Genomic DNA, 22,423 nt, shown 5'->3' with positions numbered 1-22,423 from the left:
ATTAAGCATCTGACTCTTGGTTTCAGCATGTTCTCAGGGTAGCTGGATTGAGCCCTGAGTTGGGCTCTGCACTCAGCAGGGAGTCTGCTTGAGATTCTCTCTCTCTTTCACTCTGCCCTCCCCTCCCCATGCTGTTTCTCTCTCTGGGTTCCTCTTTAAAGTAAATAAATCGTTAAAAATAAAATTCTTACCTACTATCATACCCACGTACATTTATTAATTAATATGAGAGAACACATTTTGGTTGTATAAAAATAACGCCTCTATAGTAACTCACAGGAACTGCTGACTAATAGTTAATTACCACCCAACACATAATTACTGTAAATTTGATTTTAAAATAGTCCAGATTAACACTTTAATGTTTTATGCATTAGATTAATAAAGTCTATGCATATAAACTCAATTTTCATTCTTATCCAGATGTCATGTTCATGTACTCTCACAGTAGAAAAAAAAAAAAAAACACTGGTTAGTTTTCTATCTCGAATCGCAGTGGGGGGTCATGAGTAATGGAAAGGGTAAGACTGTATTCATATCGGCATGGCTGATGTAATTTTTTCTACTGTTGTATTGCAAGTATCACCAGAGGTGACATCCAGGTATGATGTGGGTTATACACATTCATGGGTTCTGAAGTAAAATATGGGACAATTAATGATTCCTAAAAGACAGTTTCAGACTGTAGGATAAAATACCGAAATACTCTATTATGCTCCATCTGTGACGTATTGCATATTTTTACCTTATTTTACTGTGCCTTGCAGATTGAGCATTGCAAAAAGAGAATATATCAAAAAAAAGAATATATCAAGTTAAATCCATTAAAGTGAAAGCATTCCTCTACTATTTGGAGTGCCAGTACGAGACTTCATACATGGTTTTGTTTAGAACCAGCAAAATGACAGAATATCTCACCTACATCTCTTTCCTCTTTGTAGGTTTTGCATAGTTTTCTGTTTTCCTCAAATTTCTATGCTGACACCTTAAGGCTTACAATACTCTGCTCTGAGGTTTATTGCTATTATAATGAATCTTAAAACAGTCTATAGGACACTCTAAAGTGTAAGGAGCCTCTATGTGATAATGGAAAACAAATCAGAAATGCTAATATTCTTGCATTTGAAGAAGTCCATGATTACAAATGCATAAAAACCTGGCACTTAGTGCAAGAGTGAAATAAGGATGAAAGCTTTTCACTGTTGGTTGTCAAAACATTTTTTGAAATTCTCAGGCCTGGAAAATTAGCTTACTGTCATCACAGCAGTCTTTTGCCATGAGAGCCATTATTTTAATTTCTTACTGCACTTCCTGTTGAGAAGTCAAGCTCTGCAGCCTCATGTTTTACATAAACCAAACATGATTATAGATATGGTATGTTTCCATGTGACAGCAGTGACTAATGTCATAAATGGAAAATAAGATAATATGTTTCTCTGGACAATTATCTTGTCCTATTTCAGAAAAAAATAAAATATCATTTTTTATGGTTTTATTTTTGCTATGGTTTCATACATGAATTAGTCTAAGACATAAATGATTGCTTAAGAAAGAAAAGGCATGAGATTGGTTTTCAATGCCTTGTCTCAAAGCAATACTAAGAATTGGGAAAATCTGTCAATTTATGTTAAGGACCTTTTGTTGTTCTGACTCAACATCCAATGACTCTGCTTTGTGAGTGATTTTATATTCAAATCATCTTAATAGGTCCCATAGGGGTTGAAATTTACTAAGAATATTTACAAGAAAAGAAGGAAAACTGAAAAAATAAGAAATACAAAGACGGAAGGAATAAAATATTAAAACCAAGTCAGACATTCCTAGGGCTGCCTAAGTGGCTTAATCGGTTAAATGTCTTTCTCTTGATTTTCAGCTCAGATCATGATCTTGTGGTCATGGGATTGAACCCAATGTTGAGCTCTGCTCAGCAGGGAGTCTGCTTGAGATTCTCTTTCTCTCCCTCCCTTCCCCCTCTCTAAAGTAATAAATAAATCTTTTTTTTTTTTTTTTTTAGTAATACATAAATCTTAAAAAAATAAAATAAAACAAGTTAGTCAATCCTACAAGTCTGGAAGATTTAAAGAAATACATTTTAAATAATCTTTAAAATTTGTACTTTTTATAGGACTCTTTTTCACAAATAGCAATGCTTTCTTTTTTTAAGGTTTTTTTTTTTTTAAGATTTTATTTATTTATTCATGCAAGACACAGGAAGAGAGAGAGAGAGAGGCAGAGACATAGGCAGAAGAAGAAGCAGGCTCCCCGCAGGAAGCCCGATGTGGAACTTGATCCTGGAACTCTGGGCCCACACCCTGAGCCAAGGGCAGATGCTCAACTGCTGAGCCACCCCGTGTCCCTAGCAATGCTTTCTAAATCTCTAATTATAAATATATTTGACAAAGAATATTGTGTGACTTATTCTATTTGTAATATTTGCTTAGCAGAAAATTACTTCAGTGATGCTTTCTGAGAAGTGTTTGGGGTAGGTTTTGTAATTAATGGATCAGTCTACAATTCCCTGTCAAGTATAGGTCCTCACTTATTTCCAAATTCAAAAGCTTGCATGTGCAACTTCTAAAATTCACCCAATAATAATGAAAACAGAAAAGCAATTTTATATCCAAATGGACATTTTATTCAATATATAAGCTGATTTTTTGTTTGACATACAGCAAGTCAGTGCTTTTTATGTCAATGTTTGACATGAGGCATAGTTGGGTGGCAGACATGGCTATTCCCTTAAGCTCTATGTCATCTTTATTATTTTGTAGGGAACTGTGGCAGAATATGGATTAGGTGTGCTTTTAATAGTATTTCCTTGGTCTTAGACCCTGTGGTCAGGAATCAAGTGAAGGCCAAAATTTACCATCTAATTATAGACCCTGGGAGATGTAGGCCCATACAAACATTATATTATATTATTCTGAAGCCAGGTCATTAGGATTGATCTTTTAAAGGATCAGTTAATAATTTCCAGTGATGATAAAAAGGATAGACTCTGCTAACCAACTTCTTTTGAACTTGTTCCTTAATGATGACACTACTTTTGAGTAAGTTGGATGCCTTTCCCTGCTTCTCCAGGAAAATGAGAGATAAGTATTCTCTTTTATGAAGAAAATATAGATATATGATCATAATCTGTGGCAGTCTTAATAATAAATGGCTTTGCTTTCTGATTATTCCTAGGACGTCTACAAATCAATTACTCTAAAAATAATTATTTTGGTAAGCATCTATCTTCTAATTGACATATATTAGACAATCCCAAACTATAATTATTTTAAATGAACTGGAAAACATTTGGGCTATAAGACTATGATATCAATCAAAATAAACAAGTATTTTAAGTTTCTATTTTAGGAAGAAATGTTCACCATTGAATTTGCAAGTTCTACTTTTCATCTTCACTTATAATGCTGTTTGCCAACAATTTCAAAATCAATTTCTGGTACTGAATGTTTCAATACTGAATTGGTCAATAAGAGATACATTTTAGATATAGTACCTATAATAATTAACTCTTCTCATCGAAACTCATCCAAATAATTTTCCTTTTACTATTGAGACATCCTAGTCTCGCCAGAGAGACAAATATAATTACTTTATTTTATGGAAGAGAGAAGTTAAAAGATTCTTTCTTAAGTATGCCATAATAAAAAAAAGTACCTAAATACCTCCTATAAATCCTGAATTCCAGGTCAGTTCTTGCTTACCTTTTTATGGTCTATGCAATTTTATTGTTGTTCATTGAGTTTTTTCTCATTAGGAAATCAAATCTACTGTCTGTTGTTCTATATAAACCAAACACGATTATAGAAGCAGTGTACGACAACATTAACTAATGTTAAAATTGAAAATGGGTAACATTTTTCTCTGAATAGCTAGTTTTACAGGAAATATATTCATTTATTTTACGTTTGTGTAGATTTGTATAAGACACAAATTATTGTGTAGGAAAAAACATGGTGATGGTATGATGCAGCAATATTTGATATCCCACTAAGAAAGAAAAATACTGTCAAAAGATACCACTGAGGGGCACCTGGGTGGCTAAGTTGATTAAACATGTGACTTTGGTTTCATCTCAGTCATGATTTCAGGGTCCTGAGATTGAGCCCTGGATTTGGGCTCCACACTCAGTGGGGAGTCTGCCTGTGGATTCTCTCTCTCTGCGTCTACCCCTCCCCCCATTCATGTTGTCCCTCTTTCTCTCTCAAATCAATCAATCATCAATCTTTAAAAAAAGGTACCATTGATTGTAAAAATGATGCTTTATTTCAGAGTTGTTAATATGTGAAAAAAAACTTTGCATCTTAGAATCAATTAAATGTAATACTTACTAAATTGGCTTTCTAAATTTTTTGTCATTTACTTGATATAGTCTAGCTCTTGGTGGATGGGTTTTGATTCACATGAATACGTTAATCTTTGAGATACCTGTGAATAGTTTGGTACTCTCCATATGCTGAAACTGTATTGTGTTGTTGTTGTTGTTTTTCTTTAATAGCAAACGCAAAGAGCTGACTAAAAACAATCAAAATAAAGTTTCTTATATCCTCTTTCATGGCTCCATTTCCCCAGAGATTTGAGAGATTTACTTTGCAGATTTTGCCCTGAAAGACTATGGTACTTAGTGAACATGCTCTTCTAGTTAATTCCTAATGTTCTAAAACTTCTGCTAGAATGAATAAGGTCTAAATTATATGTCAACTGAGTTTAGATTTCAACATAGTTTTATAGAAAAACCCTAAATTTCTCCATATCTGTAAAATTAAAACAGATTTTAAAGAGTGAAGTAACAGATACTGATCTTGGCATCTTTACACCATTAGGTACATTGACTCAGTTTTAGTCAGAGGCATGGTTTTGAACTGTCCTTGAATTCCCAACTAAGACAACTGAACAATTTCTTTAACTTGTAGCTATATTCCTTCACTCTCTGCATGTGCTGGCATACCTTGTCATGTTTAAAGAGAGAGAGGGAAAGAGAGAGAGAGAGAGAGATCTAAATAACAGAATATTTCATCAATCACTTTTAATTTGAAATCTTTAAAAAAAAAATCTTTTTTCAACATCTTTTAGATTGCATTTTATTTCTGAAGGAGAAGGTTAATAGCTCACACAGTGAAAACTATGACGGTTCTGCTCTTGAAATATTAGCCTTTACTGAATGATGTTTCCCCCAGCCTATTTCACACTTTATATGTAGACTGAAAAAGAGGTCCTTTAATTTTCCTTCAAAGTTTGAAAGATATGAAAGAATTTAGCCTCCTTTATCAAATGTCCAAGTATAATAAGATGTCTAAGAGACACAGATTAAAACGCTTTCATGAATTTTCTTTTCTTATAATGGTTTGGCCCCAATTAAAGTTATTTTTTTTTTAATTTTTTTTTAATTTTTATTTATTTATGATAGTCACACACAGAGAGAGGGAGAGAGAGGCAGAGACACAGGCAGAGGGAGAAGCAGGCTCCATGCACCAGGAGCCCGATGTGGGATTCGATCCTGGGTCTCCAGGATCGTGCCCTGGGCCAAAGGCAGGCGCCAAACCGCTGCACCACCCAGGGATCCCTAAAGTTATTTTAATAAAGAATAACCTTTGTATCTCTCAAAGGCCACTGTGAGGAGGCAAAATCAACCCTGACCAGAAATCAGAAAACTCGGTTCTGCTGTTGGATATTCTACTTATTACTGATGTCTGGCACACAAAGAGTACTCAGTAAATATATATATACTGCCTAGATATATTAATAACTTACATAGCAGTGAATATATCAAACTGCGGCCTTGTGCTCCTCATAGTCAGTTGAGGAGGTGGACCGTTACAGTATAAAGTAATTGGATGTGAATTGGAAGTATGGACGCAGTCATCACTGAAGACATTGCAGAGAGTCAAGGCAAGAGAATTCAAGTTTTACTGAATGCATCTCAAGAAGCGTGCAAGTTATAATTTCCATATGACTAATCAGAAAAAGGAAGTACACCGAACCAATCTCCTTTATCCAAGGTCACTCGTTTACTATATCTGGGGAAGTTAGAATTTAGCTCTGGTAAAATCTGAATTCCAAATAATTGAAATGATTGAGTTACCAACTTTCCAATGCCAACTCCTCTAATAATGGCTCAATTGGATTGAATGCTATGCCATATCCTATCTTGTACTCTTCAATATTGCTTTTTTTTTTAGCTCGATGTATGTATATTTATTCACCTAAATCATAAAATCTCAGCAATTAAAAAAAAAGTTTATCAACTTCATCATCTTTTATCAGTCCATTTTCCTAACCCTTTCTGTTGCTATCCCTATTCACCATTATTATACATTATGGTATAAGTAAAAGGATTCAAGTTTATGCCAATGATTAGCTATGTCAAGTAGTTTTTTATAGACTTGTGTGCCATAGTATTTCAAGAGAAAAAATAAAATCTCTCTTCTATGTATAAAATATTTGGTATTTATCAATGTGTATTGTAAATATAATCATAGCTAATCCAAATAAGTAAAGTAATAAATGGATTAATATACAAATCATATTTTGGAATTTCATATTTTGGAATTCATATTAAGGCATATATTGCCTTAAAAAAAGTCCTCCTAAAGGATTGGGTTTAGAGTTGCAAACGTGCTATGGTATATTGAAGTACATTTGATCTACCTTGGAACTACTTATACTTTTCAAAGGAGATAGACTCCATTTATAGCCTGAAAACTTTACATTTACTTGAGAATTTATTATACTGAAATCCCAAATTTATAAACTTTTCCATGAAGTTATACATTTTAGGGAAATCTACCATGATACTTACTATTTTCCTTCATAGTAAATGCTTGTTTGTTTTTCCACTGGTTCCAAGTGCTTATCTCATAATAATTGTTGCTATGCTAAGCAGTCATTTTCTATGAGTACATTCAGTTATAAAACATTGAATCACTCACTTCTACCTACAAAGCAAGATGAGAACTTAATTTCCTCTGGGTGTTCTGTGAAGAGATATTTTGGAAAGTTCTCTTGGCACTCCAGATGATCAGTTATTATAATATTAGTCTCTTAGTGTTACTAGATTTCTTTTCAGTCCCTTCCTTCCCTAACTACTCTCTGCCTGGGTTTGATGGGAGGCTATATTTATAGTGATATAATGAATAAATTAAACCCTAAAGTATCAACATGAAGAACAAAGTTTGCCCACATCTTTAATAGATGCTAAAAAAAACTTTTTAGCATAATTGAAGCATCTAGTAATAATACTTGCAGGTATTACTTTAATGTAAATTCAGAATTTTAGAGACTAAAATTTAATCCTAATGCTATCTTTGAGACACAGAGAAGATGAACATTTCAATTTTGGAGAAAACTTTAAACATAAAATGACTGTAATACATATACTTCTGTGTATACAAAGTTTAGTTTTAAAAAAAAGTATGACTTTTTGCTAACTCTTTATTATGTATATTGATGTAAGAAAAGATGTTAGAATTTAAGGCCAATGGCCAAGAAAGAATTCTTGAGATTTCTTTGGTGCAAAAAGGCAATTTTATTAAAGCACAGGGACAGGATCTGTGGGCAGAAAGAGCTGCACCCAGGTCATGAGGAGTGGCCCATTATATACTTTCAGGTTCAGAGGTGGTTAGGGATAACATAAGCCTCAAAGGAATTTTGGAAGCAAGGTTTCCAGGATCTTGGGGGGCTAGCTATTATTTGGAAAAGATCATTTATTACTGTAATACAACCCGAGTCATGAGACCCTTCGGTGTATATCAGTGGATCATATGCTTGGGGGATGATTGCCATCATCCATCTAAAGGGGTAGGGATAAATGAAGTTTCCAAAGGAATTTTTATATGTTAAAGTAGACTTATAGGATCCTGGGGGTTGGACTAAGATTGCCTTTTGCCCTTAGCAAAATACCAACATCAAAGCAGTTGAGTCCCTTGAAGAATGTCACTCTGCCTGCCTCAAGGACCTGTCAATGGGATGTAGATAGTAAGGAAATTTAATAATTTCTCGGCCTTTCTTTCCCATATAATATATATCATATATTATATTATTTTTTAGTTTCTTAAATAACTTTTTACACTTTTTTTTAAAAAAAGCTTTGTTTATATTTTGCTGGTTGGTTTGCTTTATAATTAAAAACATTTCTCCTAGCAATTTTAAACAGGTTCACAGCAGATTAGTTCACTGGTCAGCAAAGGATACTGCTGAAACCTCAGTTAAGTTTGAGTCATTTTAGAGGTCAAAAATCACAGTTTAGAGAGCTGCTATGAACTTAGAAAGACAACTTAAATTGTGAATAGTGATTCTAGATTTAAAGTCAGACAACCTCCTAGAGTGAAACCACATTTTCAAAGGAACAGTTGTATTGTATTTTTATATTTTGTTTTATTTATCCTAAACAAGATACAATAAAGAACAAGCTAGCGGTGCCTTTGGCTCAAGTCATGATTCCCGGGTCCTGGTATGGAGCCCCATGTCAGGCACCCTGCTCTGTGGGGCATCTGTTTCTCCCTCTCCCTTTGCTCTTCCCTCTGTTCCTGCTCTCTCGCTTGCTCACTCTCTCAAATAATAATATATAAATAATAAATAATAATAACCTTTTTAAAAAATAGAGTAGAGAGTTGTTTGAAGGACTGAAGTTGATTCTTTCTACAGAGTGCCTATGGTGTCAGGAGAAAAGCTCCCTCTCCTATGGTCCTTCTAGAGGGACTTAGAATCAAATTGACATAAGATAGATTAACAGGAGAAAATCTAATTGAATACATATACTTAGTGGGAATCCACATAGTCATGAACTTCCAAAGACTAGCAGGCAATGTCAAGTTTAGCTAAATTAAGGAGAAAGGTAGGGAGGGATCTGAGGGTACAAAGGGTTCTCAGAAAACTCTTGAGCAAGAAAGTAAACAGGTATGTTGGGGGGAAAAGGAAGTTTGCTCTCTTATGCAGATCATTTCCTTTAGTAAAAGGAAGTCTCTGTTAATAGCTCTCTTCCTGTTGCAGGCTCTGCTTTCCAATGTAAATTTAGGCAGTTATGGGGGAGGCAGAGTTTTTCATGCATCTGCTGGGTTTTTATTACTTTTAACTTAAAATAATCTTTATGCCAAAGTGGCATATTTTGAGTCATGTCATCCTGCACTCTTTCAATAGGTAGACATGGGACATACATGCTTAATAAATTTAACCTCAATCTCACAACCAGCAAGAAGCTCTTTATTTGCTTAAAATGAGGGTCACATAGCATCAGAAGAATTTGGAAAGGACCGAGATGTGGAGCCAAGCACCTGTCTTTCTGATCTGAGATGGATTCACTTCCATATCACTGAAGCAGGCAATAATTTAAACTGCTTAAAGGACTGGGCTCCAAAATATGGACTTTCTTTCAGTGGTCATCAGAGTGATAGAAAAGGAGAGGATGGTTGGATCACTCTAATGCTGACAACTTCTAAGATACTATGAGAAACAAATTCCTAGACGGTGAGTACTGATGGTAGATGAGTCAAGTCGTAACTGCTTTTATACGAAGTCATCACATAGACCTAAAATTGCAAATAAGTCTACAGCATTTCTTTATACAAATATATAATTAGGCCTTTTAGTGTTAGACCTCTCATTTATCTCTATGAAATTCATTCACTTGCCAGCCCATATTAAGTGCTAATGATGTGGTTTTCCAGTGTTGTTCATGTTCAGAGCTGATGGCCAAGAAGGAATTCTTGAGACATCTTTTGTGTGAAAAGCACGGGGACAGGACCAGGGGCCAGAAAGAGTTGCATTGGGATTGTGAGGGGTAGAGATTATATACTTTCGAGTTGGTAGGGGTTAGGAACAGAACAAACCTCCAAGTGTTTTGGAAACAAGGTTTCTGGGACCCTGAGGGGGCTAGTTATTGTTAGGTAAAGGTTATTATTTTTGAGTAAAGCCTCAGTCAGGAGACCCTTAAGATGAATGCAGTGGGCCACATGCTTGGAGGATGTTTCCTAAATTGTATCCTGGTGAGGTGGGTAAAGATAAAGGGAACTCCCAAAGGAATTACTACATGTTTAAAGTAGTCTTACAGGATCCTGAGGGCTTAGGCTAAGATTGCCTTTTGTCCTTAGCAAAATGTCAGCATTGAAGTAGCTGAGTTCCCAGCGAAGGTCACTCTGCCTGTTTCAAGGACTTGTCAGTGGGCTGTAAGTTGTAAGGAAATTTAATTGTTTCTTTTGCTTTTGTTTCCAAATCACTGCCGACATCATCAACCCTTTAACAGTTCTTAATACATTTGAAATAAGATACATTTTTAAATTATTTGTTAAAGACCCTAACAACTGATTTCTGTACATTGAGTTGATCACATAGGCATCAAATAGGACCACAACCGGTTGTTTAATATGCTGCTAGGATTTTGCTGGTTTTAATCCTGTATCCTAGAAACATGGTGTTTGTTGTAACCTGATGAGTTAATGGTACGAGGGAGAGCTACAGACTATTTAGCCATATCTCATATTAGATTTCATGAAGCAGAACCTTTCATAGAGTAAAAGTTGGCAGTTCATCAGGTTCTGAAATGCACTTGCAGAACATTCAAAAGCAGTACTGATGACCTCTAAAGAAACTAGTAAGACAGAACTTATTTACCTAAAAATTAGAGGGTAAGATGATAATACTTTCCCATGTGGGGAGTTGCTGCTCAGTAAACAGCAGGATTCCGTGTGTGTGTATGTGTGTGTGTGTGTGTGTGTGTTGATGGTAGAGGAGGTATGGGTGCATGCATGCACCATTATTCATTCTTAATCTTTCCTGCTTTCCACCCTGTACCTTGCTTTGTGGGCTTTAGCCATGATCAGCAAATTTCCCCCACTCCTGCTTGGGTCTTTTGTGACATATTGCACTGCAGGAAGTCTTTCATTACTCAGCAAGAAAAAAATTGAATGACCAACAGAAACACTGGCTTTCAATGCAGAACTTGATCTTGTAGTCTCAGGCTTAGGCTCCTGAAAGCTACTCCTATTTTAGAGAGCTTAAAAATATCCCCAGCACTTATAAATAAATTCTATTATCTTTTACATGAAGTATATTTCACCATTCAAAATTATATTGGCCAAGTTCACTATGATGTTAAAGTTTCTTGTAATTTTCCTATTACTCATTTATATTAGTCAGAAACTTGAAATTAATTGGTTATCTAGGTTCCGTTGACTTCAAATTTTATTTAATCTTTTGCCACATCTAATGAAAAATACTGGCTCTAGGTCTCAAAATGAGTATATATTAATTTGTAAATTACATAAATACAATGCACATAAGACCATACAAATATATTTGGTGTATTACATTGCATACACAAATTAATGAAAGAGAAATTCTTATAATTTATAACTAATCTAATAAAATGGTCATGTACCATCCTGCCTCACCTCACACCCAGAGAATTCAACTCTTACTTTGAAAGGCACTGAAATTAATTATTCCAGACTATTCCAAATTGTGACTACAGTTTAAATCTGTGCATCTTCATGCTATTATCCTATGTTTTTATCTAAGAGAGCCAAAGCTCTTACTGATATTTTCTATGTATGCTAAAATTTCTGTGAGTTTTATCTATTATGTTCTAACTATGTTGTGTTTAACTAAACAAGGGGTAGCAAAACTAGATCCCGTGAAGCAAATTTGGTTTACCACTGAATTTTGAAAATAAAGTTTTATTCTAACACAGCCACGCCTGTTTGTTAGCGTCTATGACTATTTTCACACGACAGGGCAGAATTGAGTAGTGAGAGACTGTGTGGCTTATGAAACATGGAATATTTATTATCTAGCCCTTTATAGAAAATGTTTGTTGACTCCCAAACTAACTAATCAAATACTGTATTTAGCTAGTGATACTTACAAAGAGATTAGTATTGATTTTTAAGAATACCAGTAAATATTGCCATGGCTATTAACTACCTAATAATAGGTAGTGAATTATAACATTCATTTAATGATAGATGAACATATGATAAACAAAAATAGGTTTATTTGTGTATTTAAATTTCACCCTGACATAGTTCTATTTACATTGGATTTTCCTATTTTTTTTTCAAGTCCTCTCACAGTGTAACAGAGATACAGTTTGGTTGAGATTGTTATTTTATTAAACGTATAATTATACAGTTTCCAGTAGAGCATCTGGCATTCCATTAGGCACTGGAGAAACAAAGAGGAAAAATACACGTTCTATACTTCAGAAAGAGTATCTAGACATAGAAAAGGCATTGTTGATTTAATTACTGATTTTTTTCCTTAAGTATCACAACATAATACCTAAGAGAACAGTAGTGTATTATGATTTACAAGTATTTTTACATATATTATATCACTTGGTACTTAAAACCCTAGGAGATATATAATACACCTCTTATTCTCCGTGTCTTGTAGATTGGAGAATAGAGACTTAGGAAATTTGTTTCACCCAAAGTCACATGGCCATTAAGAGATCAAGTATAAACTTGAGCCCAGTTGTCCATATGAATATACCTTAGGTCTAGTGACTATACTCTAGTGTTGATCCATTTGTAAAATCTTAATAGCATCATCTGCCAGTGTTAAATAATTTTCATTTGTATTTATATTTTAAGTTCCCATTAAAACTCTATGTTTTTATTAGTGTCCTGTATATACATTTATTTCCTGACAAGAATTAGCTTCCTAAGCAGTTTGGTCGGGTTTTGAGAAGCAAGTGGTTCAGAAACATCACCTATTCCTCCTTACACAGGCCTTATAAAACATATGGTGTCTTTTTCAAATAGCACAAGTTGAAAATCTGTGTATGTGACAATCCATGCATGCATTGAGGGCAGCTAAGAAACTACCTGAACAATTGAGACATCAGACTGTAAGGGACTTCTAATCCAATTGGAAACCAAAATTAATCTGCCATAAAAAGTTGAATTATTAGTAAAAGGTGACATATCTGGGCAGGTTAGACAGAAGGTTATTGTAAGTAATCAGAAGACAACAATTTCCAAGGACTAAGAGGTCATGGAAGAATTTAAAGATAGCAAAGAATTTATAATGTGCAGAATGATATAGTTAAAGAGGTAGAAAGAAGAGGGAAAAACATACTTCAGATGGAATTTTTAAATATAGGTTCAAAATTTCATTAAGAAAGAAAAGTCCTAGAAGCACCTGTATGGCTCCATTGGTTAAGCTTCCACCCTTGACTTCCCGTCTGGTTGTGATCACCTGGTCCTGAGGTCCAGCCCCACATTGGGCTCTGAGATCAGATCAGCACAATCTGCTTTTTCCACTCCCACCTTGTGCTCTCTCTAAAGTAAATAAATAAATCTGAAAGAAAGAAAGAAAGAAAGAAAGAAAGAAAGAAAGAAAGAAAGAAAGAAAGAAAGAAAAAGAAAGAAAGACAGACACATTTGGGAGGTGAAAATAATTTTTAAGGTCTAAATCCAGTGTCTTTGTATGTTATTTTTTCCTAAAGACTGTCATCATTTAGTTTTATTTTAAATAATCACTAATGTGGCCAAATATTGAAATATTACCACTGACAATCAAAAGAATGTGATGTGTGTATTTGGAGTAGGAAGGTGGGATCTGCTTCCTGGTATAGACTTTATTTTAACAAACCCTATCATGGTTAAATAAACATATCCAACAGTTAGCTCAGTTTTGTGAACTGTACTTTTAAGCATCTAGCACTGCCAGGGCTCAGGCATCCTCTTTGGAGTACTTTTGTCCCTATGTACTCTCAAATGGTGAAACTCAAAGTGCATATAAGATTTCTATGTAACTTTCTCCCTCTCTCTCTCCTTCTCTTCTTCTCTTTTGGAAACCATTGTACTTGCTAGAAAACCTGACAGTATGTTTCTGCTTGATTGAATTACTTGCTGCCAAGTCCTTGTAGCCACAAAAATCATACCCACGTTTTGCAACATAATTGGTGCCTGCACCTTGTCAACTTGAAAGCAGTAACTTCTGCTAAGATCTTTGTCCATATTACAGGATTTGCATCCAGACTAATTTGTGCTGTCCTCAAGTCACAGGTCAAACATGCCAATCCATCTAAGTGTGAAGATGATGAGCATTTCCAACCTGTACCAATTGATCAATTAAATGCAATGTTTGCATCCTAAATAGATATTATTCTAACTTAATTAAATAATTAATTCAGGAAGATAGGTTTGTGAAAATTTCTTAGGTGAATGCTGTTTTGAAATTTGGATAATAATAAAGACATTTGTAGGAAGCCAACATATTTGCAGCTGCCTAACCAAATCAGCCACATGGATTTATTGTTGGTATTTCAAGGAGGTATAATCCTTATATTTGGCCCAGTTAAGGTTAAATGTTACTCTTAGCCTTTCTCTAAATCTCTTTGTAACCTAAGTCTAAATTTTTCACATTATTATAAAACACTGGTTATGATGGTTCTATTTACCCTAAATGATCAGATGAGAGGTTTGATTAATTAAAAAGTACTCAGCTGCTTTCATGGCTAGCTGATTTGGAAACTCCAGACAAAACTTTTTAAAAGCAAAACTATAGGAAAGTGTTTTGCAATTACAAACACAAGTCATAGCCAATGATATTCCCTTCTAACAAAAATAGTACAACTACCATTTCCCTTTGTTTTATAATTGATTTAAATCCTTAAGGAAAATCATCAATACCAACCTAGAGAATAATTTATTTATTGATCTCTATTAGAATCTTGTAATATTTAAAACTTTTTTTAGACATTTAAGGATTAGTATTTCCTTAAAAGGAATACTGAGAAGCATGCTTATTTATCCTCATACTCTTACCGTAACTAGATAATAAGAATAGCAGATATCTTTAAAAGGTGAAACAGAAATATTTTAGTGGATAGTTCATGTTATTTAGATGTTCCAATTTAAGAAATATTGAAATTTACTTGAAAGATATAACTAATGTTTTAAAATACGAGATAATGGTTCTTAGTTTTAAAAAGTCTTGATATATTGTCATCATTTCTTTCAATTATTAGTATATCCATTTGTTCCACTATTTTTGTAATGTTTTTAGAATATTCACACTAATAACAGCATGTCTAACTCACCAGGAAATTAATTTTCAAGATGATAGTTTTATAATTCTCTAGAGCGTAAAATGGTAATTTTATCTTTTTTCTTTGCCACCTTAGTTAAGGAATAAGACTCTTATAAAGCAAAGAAGTCGTGTTATCACTTTTTCAAACTATCTATTATGTGTATGGTAATAGATTTCATCTATCATTATATATCGAGTAGGGCACAGCCCATTATCAGGGCTGGTCTTCTATTTGTATGTAAAGCGAGTGTCCTCAGTGGTTTCAGACAGATAAATGCGAGGCTCCTATGAGAGAAGGGCTAGGAGTTCAAGCAGTTTAAGCTTGTCACCTTTTACAAGCCCAATTCTTCCTGTTTCTTCTAACACACTCCTAATTTCTCTGTATCTATCCCTGTGTCATGATTGGATTAAAATGTGACTCTGACAAGTGTTTTGAATACCAATATCTTCCTATTGCATCAACTCACATACACACTGTTAACATTAAGGTTTAGTCTGATAAAGGAGATACAGCATTTTGTCCTCTGGTAAAATTGTCATTATTTCTATTTCTATTCTTGGTTTTCCTGCTTCTGCCAGATTTTTCTTTACTGTGAACTGTTTTGCTACTCTCTGCTACCAGCTATAATGATGATGATTTGTAACTAGTTTCCTTTAGAGGATATGCTGTCAGGCAGTTACAGAAAGATTTCCTAACTTATCATTTAAATGTATGCTGCTTCCTTTGCATTTAGGTTTTCTTAGACCATCAGCGGCATTTTCTCCTCCTTCGCTGTTGGGGTTTCTGTCTTCTAAGTACTGCTCTCTTCTGTCACACAATTCCTTGTTTGTTCTGCCCACACATTTGGTGGTGTCATCTGTCAGAATGGGATTGTGCACACCAAGCAGAAGAAAAAATTGAGGATAGAATTACCTTGCATGCTCTAAAATTTATTCATATGTTCCCTGAGAGTTATTTCTAGTAAATGCACTGTGTGCACTCTTTGTCCTTTGAGAGTCAGTGCAAATATACCCATTTAGCAGTTGGTTTCAAAATGACTTTGCATTTGCTGAGTACACATCCCAAAAAGTGAGGGAGACCAACTTTAACTTAATTAGGGCCAGTTCCCAGGATGATTAGGCATAAAGATTTACAGCTGGACAGGACCTTGAAGTTTCATAGAGAATTGAAGCAAACAAGAGTGAGGTTGGTGTAGGGTACTATATTTAATCCAAGATTACATAATTAGCAGCAAGGCCAGAATTAAAATGCAAATCTCCAGCCTTGATGTATGCACTGAAACATGTGGCAATGCTTTGGCATGGTGGAAAGGAGTGATGTGAAAAACAAAGGGTCTTAATTCTGGAGTGCCTCCTGCCTTGGATGCTCTGAAAAAAAAAAAAAATAGCTCCAGGGTAGCCTCAGGATTTCATTCCTGCCAATGAACATTTGGATTTGAGAGGACTATTACCATGCATTACCATTTCTTTTAGTGCAATCCCTGTGTAGTTGGCCAAGAGTATATTTGCCATCTGGAAGAGTAAAGCCACCAGAATAGCTACAATGGCATGTCTACCTAAATCAGAGCAATCTATATCTGATAGTCAGACACAGCCTTAAGCTGGAAACTAGAGTTCAGAAGCTTTCCAGTGCCATTTCTCCCTCCTTTCTAGAGTTGGCATTTGGAATTGGCTTGGAGGGAAGGGTAACAGTAAAATGAGGTAGTCTCTTAGGAGAACATTTTAAGATGTAAAGCACGGGTAATACCAGGTACAAAGGACAAAGATTTAAAAGTTGTCTGCATATATTTAAATTTCAAGAACAACAGAATCCCACCCATATTGGTGATTGGAAAGAGACATAAGCAGGATAATGATCAATCAGAGGAAACCCAGAAAAAAAAAGCCAGATGGCAAGGAGTCTAGAAATAATATCTCATATTTAATGTGCTTAGAAGGAGAATAGGGTTAAATACTAAAATCATCTCTAAAATATTTCAAGAATTATTGACTGGAAGAGGAAACCGTTATTTTAAAGAAGAAAAAAATAAGAAATAATGGATATGTATTCCTAGGGAACAAATGTTGTTAAGGTGACTAGAAAAGAATTATAGAAATTAGAGCTGTATAAAGGCTGTTTCATGAAGTAATTAAATAATGATTAATTCACTATCTGAAAAGTAAAGAAGAGACTAGATGACCAATTAATCTGATTGTGATTTTTAATGATGCCAATAATAAGTAGAAGGCTAGTTAAGATTATGTGAAAAAGTTCTAATTGTAAGATCCTATGAATTTATATAATTATCATATAACATATTTGGTTATATTTTGATTTATTCTTCATGTTACTGGGGTTTTTTTTCTTTATTTTTCTGGAGTCATTTACTAAGGAATTTTCTAATGTCTCTTGGGGCCTTTGAATTGCTCCATTCCCAGACATTTCTCTGGATAATTCATTCCCATAAAAATTGGAAACTAGCAATATGTCAAGCACTGTGTGTAAGGTGGAAGAGATACAAAATGAATGAGATTTTGATTCTGTTCACATCTTGCTTGGAGTCTATAGTGATTCCCAGATTGTGATGCATTTTGCCTTTCATCTATAGGCATCAAAATTGGTTTTGTAGGGGAAAAGAAAAGAAAGCTGAAGTCCAGTTGGATGTAGTGTGTGCCAGGCTATATGGCTAGGTGGTGAGAGAAACCATTGTATTGCAGTGCCTATCTAGGATACTAAAAATCCAGCAACAATCTTGGTTTCATACTTACAGGGCACCACTGAGTATAACCTGTGACAGGTTTATTTAACTTTGAGGACGGAATGGGAAAGAGAACATGTCAGCATAGTTTCATCAAGTGAATTTTCCTCAAGAGTTCTCATAAGGGTCCAGGCACTGCTCTCCCAACCCACAAGGGGCAGCTCAGTTTTAAAGGTTGAGACCCTATGGGTTGGTGTAAGCCACCTCAGTATAGGCAAGTCTCATACATGACAGCCTATAAGAATGGCTGACAACCTACTCAAGAGCCTTGCTTTTTACAAGAAACATCAAAGATGCCAGGGTTTGTAATTTTTTAAAGATTTTATTTATTTAGTCCTGAGAGACACAGACAAAGGCAGAGACATAGGCAGAGGGAGAAGCAGGCTCCCTGGGAGGAGCCTGATACAGGACTCCATCCCTGATCTCGGGATTATGCCCTAACCCAAAGGCAGATGCTCAACCGCTGAGCTACCAAGGCATCCCAAAGGTGGTATTTTATATGGTTTTTAATTTTTAATTTTTTTTATTTTTTTGGGCATGTCGACCTTCAGGGTCTATATGTCTTCCCCGTTCCAGTGTAATTCACCAATCAGTGTTAATAAATAATGATGTCTCATAACAGTTCCTTCTGTACACATTTTCAAAGAAGCAAAGCTGAAATCTGAGAACAACTTCCCATAGAGAAAAGGTATACTCTGCTGTTAATCCTTTCTCCCCAAATGGTCTGTGAGCAGAAGAGGGTTAGGATAAGTACTGTAGTTCAAGAAGACCAGCTTATAGCAAATGTATGAGAAAATATTGTCAGTGAGACTGGAGGTGGGGGAGACTGAGGGGCGAGAAATGCGTGACATACAGTAAGCCCTCAAAAAACTAGATAGCCACTTAACAGTAGTTTACATAAAAAATAATGAGGATGATGAAGATGTTGGCAGTGAAATGGGAAGAGGGGACAGATCAGATAACTATTATGGAAGTACTGAGGCCAGAATTGAAACCTTTGTCAGGAATCTCTAATAGATTTTCAGTTAATCTTTTTTTTTTAAGATTTTATTTATTTATTTATTTATTCATGATAGACATAGAGAGAGGCAGAGACACAGGCAGAGGGAGAAACAGGCTCCATGCAGGGAGCCCGACATGGGACTCCATCCTGGGCCTCCAGGATAGCGCCCTGGACCAAAGTCATGCGCCAAACCGCTGAGCCACGCAGGGATCCCAAAGATTATCAGTTAATCTGACACCAGTGAGTAGACAGGGAAAATAATTTTCCTGTTCCACAGAAAGAAAAACTTGAATGTGAGGATTTTAAAGCACTTATGCCGAAGAAAATAAATTAACTAAATATAGTTTATGAAAGATGATATCATAGATAGATGATCCTAGAAATGAGCCTTTGGTCATCTCTCATTTTGTTAAATAAATATAGTTAAGGTTTAGTATAGACATCAAAACTTTAATTTTTACAAAGACCTTGGAATCATTATGTCTAATATCACATCTTTATCCTAAGCACAGCCAAACACAACCCACCCCCCAAATAAGTGAAGCAGAGATGAAAGCAATAATTTATTGATTCTGCAAATATTTACCGAGTGCCTTCTATGCACCAAGCACTGTCTATGCACTTGTGAATATCAGCAAACAAAACTGATGAAAATCTCCCATAATCCCAATAATTAAGAGAAAATATATGTAAGATGGTAAATGCTGTAGAAAATAAATGAATGAGTATGTAACAAAATACAAAATCTCTAGTAAGTTATTTTTGTCTTGGCCTTAGATTTGTTTTAAATCTTTTTTTTTTAAATATTCTTGGGGCACTTCCCTGTCCGTAGAGCATGCAACTTTTATATCAATGTTGTGAGTTCCAGCCCCACAATGAGTGTAGAGATTACTTAAAAATAAAACCTTTAAAAATACTCTTATTCTAGAAATCTGAAAAATGAGGAAAAACCTTATTTTAAATAATTTACCTTTTTTTTTGGTTTATAGTTAATAATCATTTTGTAACTTGAGGGGCCCACTTCTTTTACAAATACATTTTCAGTAGTAAAAATGAATGTTGGGATGCATGGGTGGCTCAGTGGTTGAGCATCTGCCTTTGGCTCAAGGTGTGATCCTGGAGTCCCGAGATCAAGTCCCACATCGGGCTCCCTGTGAGGAGCCTGCTTCTCTCTCCGCCTCTGCCTCTCTCTGTGTGTTTCTCTCATGAATAAACAAATAAAATCTTTTAAAAAATTACAAAATTACATAAAAATAAATGTTAAGTGATTGCGAGTATTAAAAACAAAACAAAACCAAACCTTGTTTTGCTGTATTTTTTTCTCCTGATAAAAATCAATATGTACTGAAATCCAATAGAAGTCTTAATGTTATTTCCGTATCAGTATTTGCACCACTGGCTCATTACTTCATTAAATCCGTTTAACAGGGGAGCCCGGGTGGCCCAGCGGTTTAGCGCTGCCTTCAGCCCAAGGTTTGATCCTGGAGACCCGGGATCGAGTACCACATCGGGCTCCCTGCATAGAGCCTGCTTCTCCCTCTGCCTGTGTCTCTGCCTCTCTCTCTCTCTCTCTGTCTCTTATGAATAAATAAATAAAATCTTTTAAAAAATCAATTTAGTATATATTCAGAGAATGAATTTACAGATTTGGAATTTATTCATATTTTTGTCTCTCTCTCTATTTATGGAAAGGAATGGGTGTGAAACAAATTGATTCATTATGTAAAATTTCCCAAAAACTCTTGGAGAAAATAAAAGTATTCCATAAATTGTTTAAGGAAACAGTATTTCCATCATCATTGCAGGTCTTAAATGGTGGATATAGCCATTTAACATTTCAGACAGTTTCAGATTGGTGCTTTATATACCATGTGTGCTATAGCATGGCTTATCAAATCCCTTCCACCACTCAGCTTCAGAGATATAAGCTGAATGCACATCATATGCAGGGAATTCACAGGAGCTCAGTCTCTTCTCTAACCGGATCTGGTACAGAAAGATTTCTGAATAATCTCAAAAACTGGTGACCTTAATATGGTATCTGTGGATCAGAGAAAACATCATGAAATTAAATGAAAATGTAGTGTCTCAATGAATCCTTCCTTTTTTTTTTTTTTTCCTGGAAAGGGCATCCAGGGCATTCATCAGATTCTCTAAAGATCCCATAGCTGTAAGAAGTTTAAAAATACCATTCTTCTGTCAGTTTTAGAAGTTCTAGAGATCCAAACTGAGCCCAAAGCACCCCAGGTAGATAGGTTACATAAAGAGGGTCTAGAATTTAATCACACCCTTAGGTGCTTGTTTGTTTGTTTATGGAGATGGCATTGGCTTTGGACTTGGACTGAAAAACTGCAAGTTGTTTTGCATTGCTGTGGGTATCATAATTTAAACATTATCAGGCTACCATAGGAACCTGCAGAAATGAGCAAGGAGCCAAGTGGCCCATGGTATCAAATGGTGTTAAAAGCAGACTAGTGAGAGAAGCCAGATACTCTCTGATGCCACAGTACAGTCCAGCAAACACAGGCAGAACTGAGTAGGCCATTGGAATACCTGCAATTGTGGTGGACATTTGAAATACCTACCCTCCTGGGCAGCCTGGGTGGCTCAGCGGTTTAGTGCCACCTTCAGCCCAGGGTGTGATCCTGGAGACCCAAGGTGGAGTCCCACATCAGCCTCCCTGCATGGAGCCTCCTTCTCTCTCTGCCTCTCAATCTCTCTCTCTCTGTGTCTCTCATGAATAAATAAATAAAATCTTTAAAAAAAAAAATGAGGGGATCCCTGGGTGGCTCAGCAGTTTAGCGCCTGCCTTTGACCCAGGGCCTGATCCTGGAGTCCCGGGATCGAGTCCCACATTGGGCTCCCTGCATGGAGCCTGCTTCTCCCTCTGCTTGTGTCTCTGTCTGTCTTTCATGAATAAATAAATAAAATCTTTAAAAAAAAAAAAATGAAATACCTACCCTCCTAAACACAAGCACTTAAAAATTCTGAGACAACTAGAATAATTCGTTTAGCTCAGTAAGATACTTATTTGATGATTATAAAAAAGATTATAGGGTATCACAATATTTTATGTACTTTTTACACTTTATTAAGAATAATTGGGAGCACATGGGTGGCTCAATTGGTTAGTGTCCTATTCTTGATTTCAGCTCATGTCATGATCTCAGGGTCATGGGATCCAGCCCCTAGTCGGGCTCTGCACTCAGTGTGGAGTCTGCTTGTCCCTCTTTCTCTTTGCCCCTCCCCCTGATCACATACATGTGTGCATGTGCATGTGCTCTCTCTCTCAAAAAAAAAAAAAAATTGATGGGAGGGAGCCTGAATGGCTCATTCAGTTAAGGGTCCAACTCTCAATTTCACCTCAGGTCTTGACCTCAGGGTCATGAGTTCAAGCCTTGCATTGGGCTCCACTCTGGGCAGGAGCCTCCTCAAATAATAACAATAACAATAATAATAATAATAATAATAATAATAATAATAATAATAGATAGTCTGGAATAAATGGCTGGCTCAGTTGGTGGAGCATCTGACTCTTAATATTGGGATTTTGAGTTCAAGCCCCACACTGGGAGTAGATGTAATTTAAAAATAAAATCATTATAAAAAAGAAAAGAGAATAATTGAAGGTTCTCTTTTA

At 35.5% G+C, this 22,423-nt stretch overlaps 1 protein-coding gene and 1 long non-coding RNA gene across 16 annotated transcripts in view; one reads left to right on the top strand and one right to left on the bottom strand.

The window, feature by feature from the left end:
- The window catches only part of PTPRD (protein tyrosine phosphatase receptor type D), a 2,163,408-nt gene that overhangs the window by 478,238 nt on the left and 1,662,747 nt on the right, over window positions 1-22,423 (top strand). The window lies entirely within an intron of this gene.
- The window catches only part of LOC111098038, a 30,024-nt gene continuing 20,529 nt past the window's right edge, over window positions 12,929-22,423 (bottom strand). The window contains exon 3 of one of the 3 annotated variants that reach the window (XR_005366758.1): window positions 12,929-13,305. This is a non-coding gene — a long non-coding RNA (uncharacterized LOC111098038). Of the gene's footprint in view, window positions 13,306-20,480; window positions 20,825-22,423 lie in introns of those variants that run through there. The other 2 variants (XR_005366759.1, XR_005366760.1) reach the window with 2 other exon arrangements.

Source organism: Canis lupus, chromosome 11 (assembly GCF_011100685.1).
Source record: "Canis lupus familiaris isolate Mischka breed German Shepherd chromosome 11, alternate assembly UU_Cfam_GSD_1.0, whole genome shotgun sequence".
NCBI classification, from domain to species: domain Eukaryota; kingdom Metazoa; phylum Chordata; class Mammalia; order Carnivora; family Canidae; genus Canis; species Canis lupus.
Note: the sequence above shows the minus strand (reverse complement) of the source record. Positions and strands in the feature narration are given on the sequence as shown.